Genomic DNA, 11,465 nt, shown 5'->3' with positions numbered 1-11,465 from the left:
CTCTCTCTCTCTCTCTCTGTCTCTGTCTCTGTCTCTCTCTCTCTGTCTCTCTCTCTCTCTCTCTCTCTCTCTCTCTCTCTCTCTCCATATGTTGTGTCAAATCATTGACATCAGACTTGTCACTCGTTTATGTGTCTGTCTGGGTTCATGGTCTTAAAATGCTTAAATAATTTTTGTATCCTTGAACGGAGCAGACTTTTTCCGACCAACAGTGAAACTTCAATCAAAACTGCTCATGCTTCATTCGTTCCAGATCTTTTTGCCTCATCCATGTCAAAACACAAACACTGTTAGTTTAAGCATTATGGTGGCAAATATTACATTACCATGTGTATTTTCCAGCAAAGTGCACCCAACTCTACATTACACAACTGTTTCTGTCAGGGCGCGAGGATTTACGGGCTGTTAGGTGCCAGGTGTGCCGTTACTGTAAAATATTTATGTGCTCACTGAAAAATGTGCTTTGGCGCTTAAGTTGGGCTGTTGTCTGTTGAAGCAGGTCTCTGTTGACCTGTTACAATGTTTTGTTTTTAAGAGACTGAGGGAATGTGATGTTGTTTGCCCTGCCTTCGGGACCAGCTGGATTCAACCATTACAGTGGAGGTGAATTAGACAGGAGGAGAGGAGATCCCTCTAGTGGACAAGCCAGTGCAAATTATTTTCCAGAAACATTCAGAGCACTCCTTTGCAGATTTTATTATATTCTGGGTATAGATATTTGGTTAACGATGGTTAACATAGTACCACTATGTTAAACATTAAAGTGGCAGAAAGATAATGGAAGCTATGTGCAATTATTCTCTTTAATTTACAATAACAATTCAGTTCAGTGATGAACAAAGCTCATCATCAGTACATACTTGAGGAAAAAAGCAGAAAATGTATTGTGCAGCTGTCATTGTAGTGGCTTTACTCTGTGTGATTCACAGGCTTTTATCTCTTTAGTCTCTGACTTTCTTTTCTGAGAGTCATTGTGTTTAATATAGGCTCTGTTTGTGTTTGAAGAGCTTGGATTGCAAGGCAGACCGTTGCGGTTTCTGACAGTGTTTGTTAAGTTTAAATGTACTATTGTAAGGCTTGAGGAATCTGAGGGTCAAGCTCAGAGCAGACACTGACATTTGTTCTGTATCCGACCCCAAACAACCAGCAGACATCACATAATGCTCTTTTGGTTGCCTCAAGGGCTGTTTTAACTCAACAAACATTTAATAGAAAGTTCAGCCATGCTTTTGTGGAGAGGAGCCCATCATCTGTCTTTGTCTAAAGATGTTTGAGAAGAATACAGTCAGACACTTTAGAACAAGTAAGTCATTTAATGATTCATTCCTGAAATATTTTTAAATGTAATCCTGTTTAAGGTGATTCAGTATAATTGACCACATAGAGTAGAATTGCTTTTTCTTCACTCACAGTAGTGCAGATATTGAATGCAAAAAGATGCTGTAAGTAGAAATTGTCGATAAACTAAAGATTTTGTTGAATTTAGAAGAAAATAATTTTGTTTCTTTAGGATACTGTGAGACAGATTCAGTATCGGCATGGTCAGACAGAGGGTTAGTGGTCACACAATATTTTATTTTATTTTTGTAAATATAAATGAAAATACGTTAAATATAATTTTTAATGATTTTTTTTATTATTATCAATATTATTTGTAGTAGTATCACTAAATGAAAATGAAAACGTTTTCCTTTTTATGGCTAAGTGCTCTTGATTCTTTAAGACATGCTGTTGCATTGTGAACTATGAAACACTCTTACACATCATTTTTAGCACAGTCCAAGCTTATTGCACCTGATTTTTATCCTTTTTAGCTCTAAATGCTGATGACACAGCAATTTGCCTTTGAGCTTGTGTCGCTCATAAAGACATTCTGTGTTTGCAGACACACTCACAGGTTCTTACTGTTCTTGCCGAGAAAGGTACAGTAGCTTTTGGGAAAGTGTGCATTAATAGGAGGGGGATGTGTTTGGATATTTGGCGGTCTGACATCTCCTGAGGGCAGAGTCACACGCCGGATGATTCACACACACACTGTATGTCCAGATGGACTCAGAGGGGGTTCATGAGAATGAAATCTGAGGGAGATTCAGAGGGAGTGCAGTTGGTAGAGATGTGAGGGGAGAAAGCAGAACAGAAGAGCATAGAAAGAAAGAGTGTGAGAAAGACAGAAGATCACAGACTTAGAGACAGGTAAAGAAAGAACCTTCAACCGAAGATAAAGAGGGAATCGCATGGGAGAGCAGGGAATAACCGAGACGTCCCGAGGAGTGTTGTGAGTTGTGATGAGTTCCGGGAAGATTTATGAGATGCTGTTGAATGTAGCAAGCAAACAGTAGACCTCCTCCACCTGCTCTCTTTCTTTCTTTCCCTCTCTATCTGTCTTGCTATGTCTGGGATGTGCTCTCTTGTTTGCACAGATTCTCAGTTTGCTATAAAATCCCGGACACTGTCAACTTTCCACTCTGTTTTCACACACATACATTTTTCCCCACTTTTCACACTCTCTACATATTCACACCCATGATTCACCTTGGTTCGAAAGAGTTTTGTCAAATATAAATGTATTCATTTTTTTACAAGATACAGGATGCCGTAAGATGATGAAAGTTCACAGTGATTCAACAGTATGTCTTAAAGCACCAAGAGCACAAAAATATGTTTTAATTTAGTGATGCTACTTATAATAATAGGAATAAAATATAGCAAAAAAAATGTATATTATATAAATACTTTATTATTATTATTTTATGTATAAAATAAAACATTATTCATTGTTATTTATTAAAGACAATGAATGATATGAGAAAGCAGTGTACTTAAGGCAAATACCAATAACATGGTCACTTTTTCCCCCAAAAATATAAAGAATTGCTAATCATTTTTAGTTAAACTGTATAAATGTAATATAATAGAAATAAAAAAATCTAATATAATATCTGATATAATATTACTTCGTATTAAAAGTACATATTATTAACAAGGAAAACTTTTTTTTAACCATTGGAGTTGTAACCTCTAGAGTCCATAGTTCCCCATTCCAGTATTCAGAGCAGTGGGTTTTTAATGACTCTTTACCCCCCAATCATGGATATGTGATTATAGTACTCTGTCAAAGCTTGTTACCAACAGGGGGAGCTAAATCTTCAAAAATCATTTATCCTATCTCGAAAAATCTAGTCTCAACACTTTAAGTGATATATTAATAATAGTTTGATTATGAAATGAAATTATATTTTCATGTACTCTGCAACAGCTTCTGTGTGTATAGACGTATCGTAGATAAGTATCAGTGCCATTACTGGTAATTCACAGTATGTGAAGTCTTGTGATTCCAAGATTTTTGTTAGGATGAGAGTATAACTGTGACATTCCAAGTCAAGTCAATTCTTGAGTTTTATGCGACCTGAAAAGATAATTCTGAGATTACAGTGGAGAGAGGTCAGTGCATAAGGTTTATGGAAATCTGTGCGTTAAACCAGTTCACTGATTGGATTTGTGGCATAACCTTAAGCTAATCACTCTTGTTCAGCTGCACTGAACCTCTTGTTTGCTGATGCATTGGTTGGTTCATGATGGCTGAAACTGCCATTCTGTCTAACCTGGTTCTACAGTGAAGCCTTTATGATAATCGCATTACAGAACAACAAAAGGCCCACTTCACTTGAGCTCTGTCTCTCTCCCCATATACCCAACAACATAAAGGCTGCTCTGAGGGCATATGTAGACTCTAACTTGCATAACAACCACAGCAGCAATCAAATTTTCTTTAGTTAGGTTAGAGGTACTTGTTCTTTAGTTTGATTGATGCCCTTATCGTGCCATTTCTTTTGTTCTACCTCACTTTTGGGATTGTTAATGAACAGTTGGACATGATGAACAGGTTCACAAGCCAATCTATAGCTCTTCTAGGTTCTTTGACATTGTGCACTTGTAGATTGTGTGTGTGTGTGTGTGTGTGTGTGTGTGTGTGTGTGTGTGTGTGTGTGTGTGTGGCTCCCTGCTCACCTGTTTGCCTCATTAGGGTGCTGGTGTTTGGTGAGCTGTGAAGAAACATCAAAGTAGAGTTGTGGGTAATGAATCTCCATCATCCTCGAGACACTAATACTGCAGAACATAATAGCTCTTTTCACTCCCCACTGAGAGAAAACGAGAAGAAAAAAAAGGAAGAGAGGATGCGGGAATTTGAGGAAACAAGTGAATCAAGTTAGTATGGGAGATTATAAACACACACAATATCCTTGAATTATTAGTATGATGGACCCCATATTCAATGAATCGCCTAATCTGGTTCTGACTAGTCTAATTTAAGGATAAATAAAATGCAGAATATAGATAGGTACATGTTTTGTTTGCGGGTTCATTATTTTGCATTATTATGATTTGATCAGTTTATTTTTTATTTATATTCATGCACCATTCATACTCTTTTGGGTCACTTTATTTTAAGGTCCAATTATTGCTATTAATGAACGATTAACTATGACATTTGCCTCAATAAACTCCTAATTACTGCTTAGTATGGTAGTTATTAAGTTTAGGTATTGGGTAGGATTGGGGATGTAGAACGTTCATAGAATATGTGCTTTATACGTACTAATAAATAGCCAATATTCTAGTAATATGCATGCTAATAAGCAACTAGTTAATAGTAAGAATTGGTCCCTATACTAAAATGTTACGCTTTTTTAATGTTTTTTAAAAGGTTCAGGTTTTCATACAAGTGCAAAGTGTGCATATTCCTCAAGATTGTCTACAAGGTCCATCTGCTGGTATTCTTGCTGATCAACCACTTTAGATGAGCTAATGACCATAAAGGACCAAATTTGACCCATTAGAAACCATATTAAACTGGCTAGCACCTTAAGCCGGTTCTGCTTGCACACTGTGGTTTATTTCTACATATTACATTCTGAGTTAAAGGATTGGTTTTGTAATAGCTTTAATTCATAAATGCACCCTGGAGCTAAATATACATGTAGGAGCAAATCTGATTTGGGCAATTTCACATGAAATACGAATGATTTTAAGTGTAGAGCTTCATGTAATATTGCTGTTATACATCAATTATTGTATCAATTATATTCTGTCTATGTGAGAGCTGTGGATCAGCTGCCAAGTGTGTCCTTTTTTTTTTAAAAAGGGTGGCTGTTTTAGAGGGCCACGGTTGAAGACCCTTTCTCTCCGCCCCATCACACATCTACACACCCTCACATATAACACAACCCCTGAAGGCCCTGCGAGGTCTCTGTGTCAACATTTGAATGGCGGGTACAAAGTTAGAATTCATTGTTATGGTTCTGGGAGAAAGATGCAGAACGGCCTCTGTCACTCACCCGTTATGCTGACAATGAAGGGGGGCTCCTCCTGCCCTCTTCCCTTTGTGTCCTTATTGAATTATGGCATTGGTTCTCTTTGTGTGTTCTGGCAATAGTAATTGAAAACATGTGACAGAAAAAGCAGTCTGGAGAGAGAGGATATGCCTCACTGAATATGACTCCATTAGAGAAGCCAAAGTCAGAGAGAGAAGCAGTGATTCATATTACAGAGAGAGGCTGGGTTGTGTGAGTATGGGGTTCAGTCATAAACCTGATGGCTTATGGGTAAAAGTTTTCTATCTTTCAGTATTCATTTCCATGATTTTAGTTTTAGTGTGTTTTATATTAGTTAAAAAATTGCATTGCCAATAGCAAAATTGCAACTATGTACTAGAAAAAGCATTGCAAAATCCAGTAATTTGGAAAGTAACTTAAAATAAATAATGCTATACAATGCTAATAATAAATGTTATTTTATTTATAATTTCCCTTTAATAGGATGTTATTTAATTAATGTTAAATATTATAATACATTACCTTGTCATTAATATAATACTTTATATGTAAGAAGTTATTATAAAATTAGGTAATTGTTAGTGGAATTTACACACACGCACACACACAGTTATACATTTACTCAGAAATTGCTACTAAATTTTATAGTTTATTACATAGAAATGGCAAGTAGCACGTTCAGTTAAACCTGAAACATGCTCTAATATTTTTTTTATGTACAACTTCGAAAAATCACCTTTGTATGTGTAAAAAAATATATATATACAAATAACAATGTAATGCATAGAATAGTCTCCTCCCTCTTGTGTTTATCATTATCATTATTTAACAGATATTGTAGTCAGTCTTCAGGAAAATGGTGTTTAAGAGGGGTTCAGGTTTTTATACAAGTGCAAAGTGTGCATATACCAGCATTTGACATAAACTGTTCCCTTTGATATCTTAAGACCGTATAAAACTTTGAACTATAAATCTAACTATAGTTTAATGCCTTAACAGATATCAGCCCAGCAGCACACAGACAGTAGGGTTTTTCTCCCCTTAGGCATTTAACTATTTGTGTACGTTTTGGCAGTTGTGTAGCAAATATTGGTAGAGACATTGGTTGAGATGCTCATTTTTCTATTTGCAAAACTCTCTCTCTCTCTCTCTCTCTCTCTCTCTCTCTCTCTCTCTCTCTCTCGTTTGCTCATTCACTCTCCCTCTTTCTTTGTCAGGCAGCCGACAATGGTTAAGACTCCTTCGTTCCCCTGCTTAATGGAGTCTGATGCCCCTCTAACTGAGCCATAGTAGTGTATGCCATAATGACAGCATTTGCAGAGTACTTCAGCACAAATGAAGTTTGAATTGGATGAAAATTATAGGACCTGGGGTCTTTTTAAAAGCCTCAGACAACCATCCCCCCACTTTTTACAGCCCTGGAAAGAGGGGCTATGGGATGACTAGGGTAAAATTATCTTCAAACAAACAGGCAGCTCGCTGTAGCTGTGTGGGGACAACAGCTCTTAGGGAATTAGAGCCACGCTAATAACCCTGGAGTAAGGGAACACTGCGGCGTTCGCTAATGGGGAAACCGCCTCTTTGGGGCTGGTGGTTCTCTCTTAAAGACATTTGAAAGAAATAACAAATACACTCAAAAGCTCCCAAATGACAGTCTTGATTAGCATTTGTCGCTTTTCTTCTGCTTTTGAAAACCGTCTTCAAAGCGCTTGTTAGTTTTTACAACTCACAATTTTGCGTCATTAGCACTGGTGTAGTAGTAAGGCTGTTTAATCTGAAAGTTTTTTAACCAAAATCTTGCTGTGCTTGATGATACATTTGACTCGACAGAAATCCTTCCATGCTCGAATCGTCCAGAAGCTTTTTTTATGCATGTTCTTAAAAAGTCAATATAAGATTGGATAACCTTTTGGAAAATGAGACATTAAATAAAGGCAATTGTTACAAATGAATTTTTCATGCGAGCTAAAATGATTAGAGACTGCAGTCTGAACCCCAAGACGACGTTGTTTCAATACAGAGAGGCAAATCCGAGGTGAAGATTTGATAAATTGCACTTTGATTGGTATCTGATTATACTTGGACATGTTATCCAATTTAAAACGTCTCTCTAACAAGATTTGTATTGTCTGGAGTGGATCTGTCTGGAGACAAACAGGCAGTGTGATGGCACAAAGTGAGCTGATGCAAATGTTGTTGCATTTTAAGAGCAGTTCTAACATTTAACATAACATTTTTTTAAGTGTAAATAAATACCCTCTTGTTTTAAAAAAAAATGTAAATAAAATGACCCTCTTTTTGTATTGTACCTACTAGTTTTCTTTTTTATCATAAAAAAAATCTTGCTAAAATCTTATAAAACATATACATACACACACACATACATACATGCATAACATGTGTATGTATGTATGTATGCATGCATGCATGTGACCCTGGAGCACAAAAGCAGTCATAAGTAGCCAACAATACATTGTATGGGTCAAAATTATCCATTTTTCTTTTATGTCAAAAATCATTAGGAACTTAAGTAAAGATCATGTTCCATAAAGATATTTCGTTTATTCCTACCGTAAATTTATCAAAACTTAATTTTTCATTAGTAATATGCATTGCTAAGAACTTCATTTGGACAACTTTAAAGATGATTTTCTCAATATTTCGATTTTTTTTATGCACCCTCAGATTCCAGATTTCCAAATAGTTTTATCTCGACCAAATATTGTCCTATCCTAACACACCATACATCAATAGAAAGCTTATTTATTCAGCTTACAGATGTATAAATCTCAATTTAAAAACATTGACCCTTATGACTGCTTTTGTGGTCCAGGGTCACATATACTGTATATACATATGCAGGGCCGTCCTTAGGAGGGATGCAACTGGTGCGGTCGCACCGGGACCCGCAGCTAACGGGTCGAGGCCCCCCCCCCTCCGGAACGTGATCGCGAAAGGACCGAAGTAAGTTCCTGTAATTAAGATTTACAGTAGCAAACTGTATTTGGTTTACAGTTGCAAACTGTACTTTTTACAGTAAATTACTGTCAAAAATCCAATTCATAGCAAACTGTATTTGGTTTACAGTTGCAAACTGTACTTTTTACAGTAAATTACTGTCAAAAATCCAATTCATCAGTATACTACTGTAATTAATTAATTTTAATATATTTAATTAGATTTTATAATTTTTATATAGAATTCGTTTTATTTTTACCCTACAAAGGTACTGCTGGCATTCAATTAAAACGGACACAATAATTACAAAATATCAAATTCTTGCATGTATAACACTTATAAATACAGTCTTCCAATGCTGGAACAGTGCATCTTCATTTCTCCTGTCTTAGGACATTTTGCAGTGCATTATGTTGTATCATCTGGATTTATCCTAACAAAGAATCTTTAGGAAACAGAAACATAATGGGGAAAAAAGATAAGCAGCCAAAGAATACATAGCCATTTGCAAAACCCAGGTGCTGCTCCAAAACGTGGCCACCACCTTTGCTCACCATCCACTTTGTTAGTGACAGAAATGTCTTCTCTGAAAAACAAGTAGAAATGGCACACTTTTAAAAGGCAAACCCCATATAGAATACACAGGCGTTGTAGACAGTCAAATCAAAGATTTGTAAGTCAAATCTTGATAATCCAAATGTGAGAAATTAGGTAAATAAAGCATCCTCAATAGAATGGCACCAAAGAGGCCGTTACGGCAAATGTAGTAGTATACAGCGATTTTAAAAAATAGAGTAAGTTACTGTATGTGGGGTTTGACGTCACAGAAAATTCCCATGATGCAAAGGGTATTACAGTTATTTACTGTAAAGTGAATTTGCAGTATTATATTGGGTAATATACAGTAAATAACTGTAAAAATTACAGAAATGTCTTAGTGTATGTATAAAATCACGTGAGTGGAGGCAATGTCTCCATCGCGCTATAATTGGATATGATCAGTTATGATTGAATGTGATTGTTTCGTGCAATAAATCCCGCCTCTTGTTTTCGTGCATCTCTCTCGGCCTGAATGAAATTGATGGCGTTATTGACTAATTATAAAATAAGTAAACATCCACTTTGTTAGTGACAGAAATGTCTTCTCTGAAAAACAAGTAGAAATGGCACACTTTTAAAAGGCAAACCCCATATAGAATACACAGGCGTTGTAGACAGTCAAATCAAAGATTTGTAAGTCAAATCTTGATAATCCAAATGTGAGAAATTAGGTAAATAAAGCATCCTCAATAGAATGGCACCAAAGAGGCCGTTACGGCAAATGTAGTAGTATACAGCGATTTTAAAAAATAGAGTAAGTTACTGTATGTGGGGTTTGACGTCACAGAAAATTCCCATGATGCAAAGGGTATTACAGTTATTTACTGTAAAGTGAATTTGCAGTATTATATTGGGTAATATACAGTAAATAACTGTAAAAATTACAGAAATGTCTTAGTGTATGTATGTATAAAATCACGTGAGTGGAGGCAATGTCTCCATCGCGCTATAATTGGATATGATCAGTTATGATTGAATGTGATTGTTTCGTGCAATAAATCCCGCCTCTTGTTTTCGTGCAAGCTCTCGGCCTGAATGAAATTGATGGCGTTATTGACTAATTATAAAATAAGTAAATAACTCCGCCACTTAGGCTATAGGCTATAGTGTCACAAACGGAGTGTCTTTTTACACTAAGTGCAAATAGCCTGCCTTTTGTTGGCAGAGGCTATTTACACTAACTTTAAAAATATTGTTTAAATTGTTACTTTAGTTATTATTTTGGAATAAATGTAAAGATGCATAAAACACAATGAAATGTATAATTTAGTATTTAAAATATATTAAATAAAATAAAAATTGTTAATCAAATACAAAATAGAATTATATTTGTTCTCTCTTCTTTATGTAATGTTTATTTAACCAGGAAGATGTGACAACATTAAGTGTAACAGGAACATGAATTTTATATGTTTAAGCTTAGGTAGAGATACTTCAGATTTGTTTTCATAGTGGTGCCCTCAAAGGCAAATAAAAGTAAAAACTGATAAGGATGCATTATTGTCATGGTTCAGCACCAATCCATACACACTCGTACAGCTCATATAGACAACATCTGGCATCTGCCTTTTTTTTTTTTTCTTCTCAAATCCTATAAATAAGTAATCAGAGTAGAAATGTACAGGGTGTGTCAGAGGTAATCCCAAAAGCCTGTAGTAGAGAACGTATCTCCTAGAAATTCCCTGATCGGCTTGCAGTGCATAAATGCTTGGAAGACTAAACAGATTATTTTCTTCTTCTTTTTTCCATGTAATCATCTCTGACTGGGCTTGTTCAGATGTTGACAAGGTTTTTGTGTAACCTTAATGGCCCCTGCTGTCCTGTTTGTGATATTTCAACCATTACCGATGGCTTACTTGTGTTTTTGAATATTTGTAAGTCACTTTGCATATGCTAAATGAAGATAGCAAAATCTAATGAGGACTCCTGATTGGCACACCAAGGTCTAAATTGTAAATCACCTCATTCGACATCTACAAGTCTAAATCATGTTTGTACTAATTTAAGATCAGACGTTGTTGATTATGCCGTATAATCAGATTAAGTGATTCTGAAGCAGCTGTGCTTTTGTAAAATGCTTGATAAAACTCGCTCTCTGCGCATTAAGAGCCACGGACTGAATATTAATTATTTTAATATCCCGTCTAATAGCAGTGGTGACAAGCAATGAGAGTTAGCTCCATAAAGGAATGTCATGGCATTTAGATAATGAACCGTAAATATTGTTTTATTAGGCTTGGTTTTGCAGGTGAGGAGGTTTTATTGTGGCAAAGGTTAGGCCCTGATTTTAATGCCCTTATTATAGTCGTTAATTCCACTTTGTACCGGCGAGGGCAGATGACTGCTCACTGGAACCCAGCCATGGCCGAAGACATATTAGATGTGCCAGTCTGAGAATGAATTTACCAGGCTGAGAATGAACTTACCTCAGTTAAGACCCACCTCTGTCATCACCTCTGCCAATTTATTCACATCTAAATCCGTTTTTATCCTCTCAGTGTGGAGTCTGACAGCTTTTCACTATCAGTTGTTCATTTACTATGAGTCCTCGACCCCATTTTAGGACTTTTTCTG

General features: G+C 36.1%; 1 protein-coding gene across 1 annotated transcript in view; it reads left to right on the top strand.

Moving 5' to 3' along the window:
- Positions 1–11,465, top strand: part of LOC107584480 (E3 ubiquitin-protein ligase PDZRN3-like) — a 101,292-nt gene that overhangs the window by 61,226 nt on the left and 28,601 nt on the right. The gene's annotated exons all lie outside the window — the stretch shown is intronic.

The sequence above is a fragment of the Sinocyclocheilus grahami genome, unplaced genomic scaffold, assembly GCF_001515645.1.
Source record: "Sinocyclocheilus grahami isolate Dianchi unplaced genomic scaffold, SAMN03320097.WGS_v1.1 scaffold60.1, whole genome shotgun sequence".
NCBI classification, from domain to species: domain Eukaryota; kingdom Metazoa; phylum Chordata; class Actinopteri; order Cypriniformes; family Cyprinidae; genus Sinocyclocheilus; species Sinocyclocheilus grahami.
This window is presented reverse-complemented; position numbering and strand designations above follow the sequence as displayed.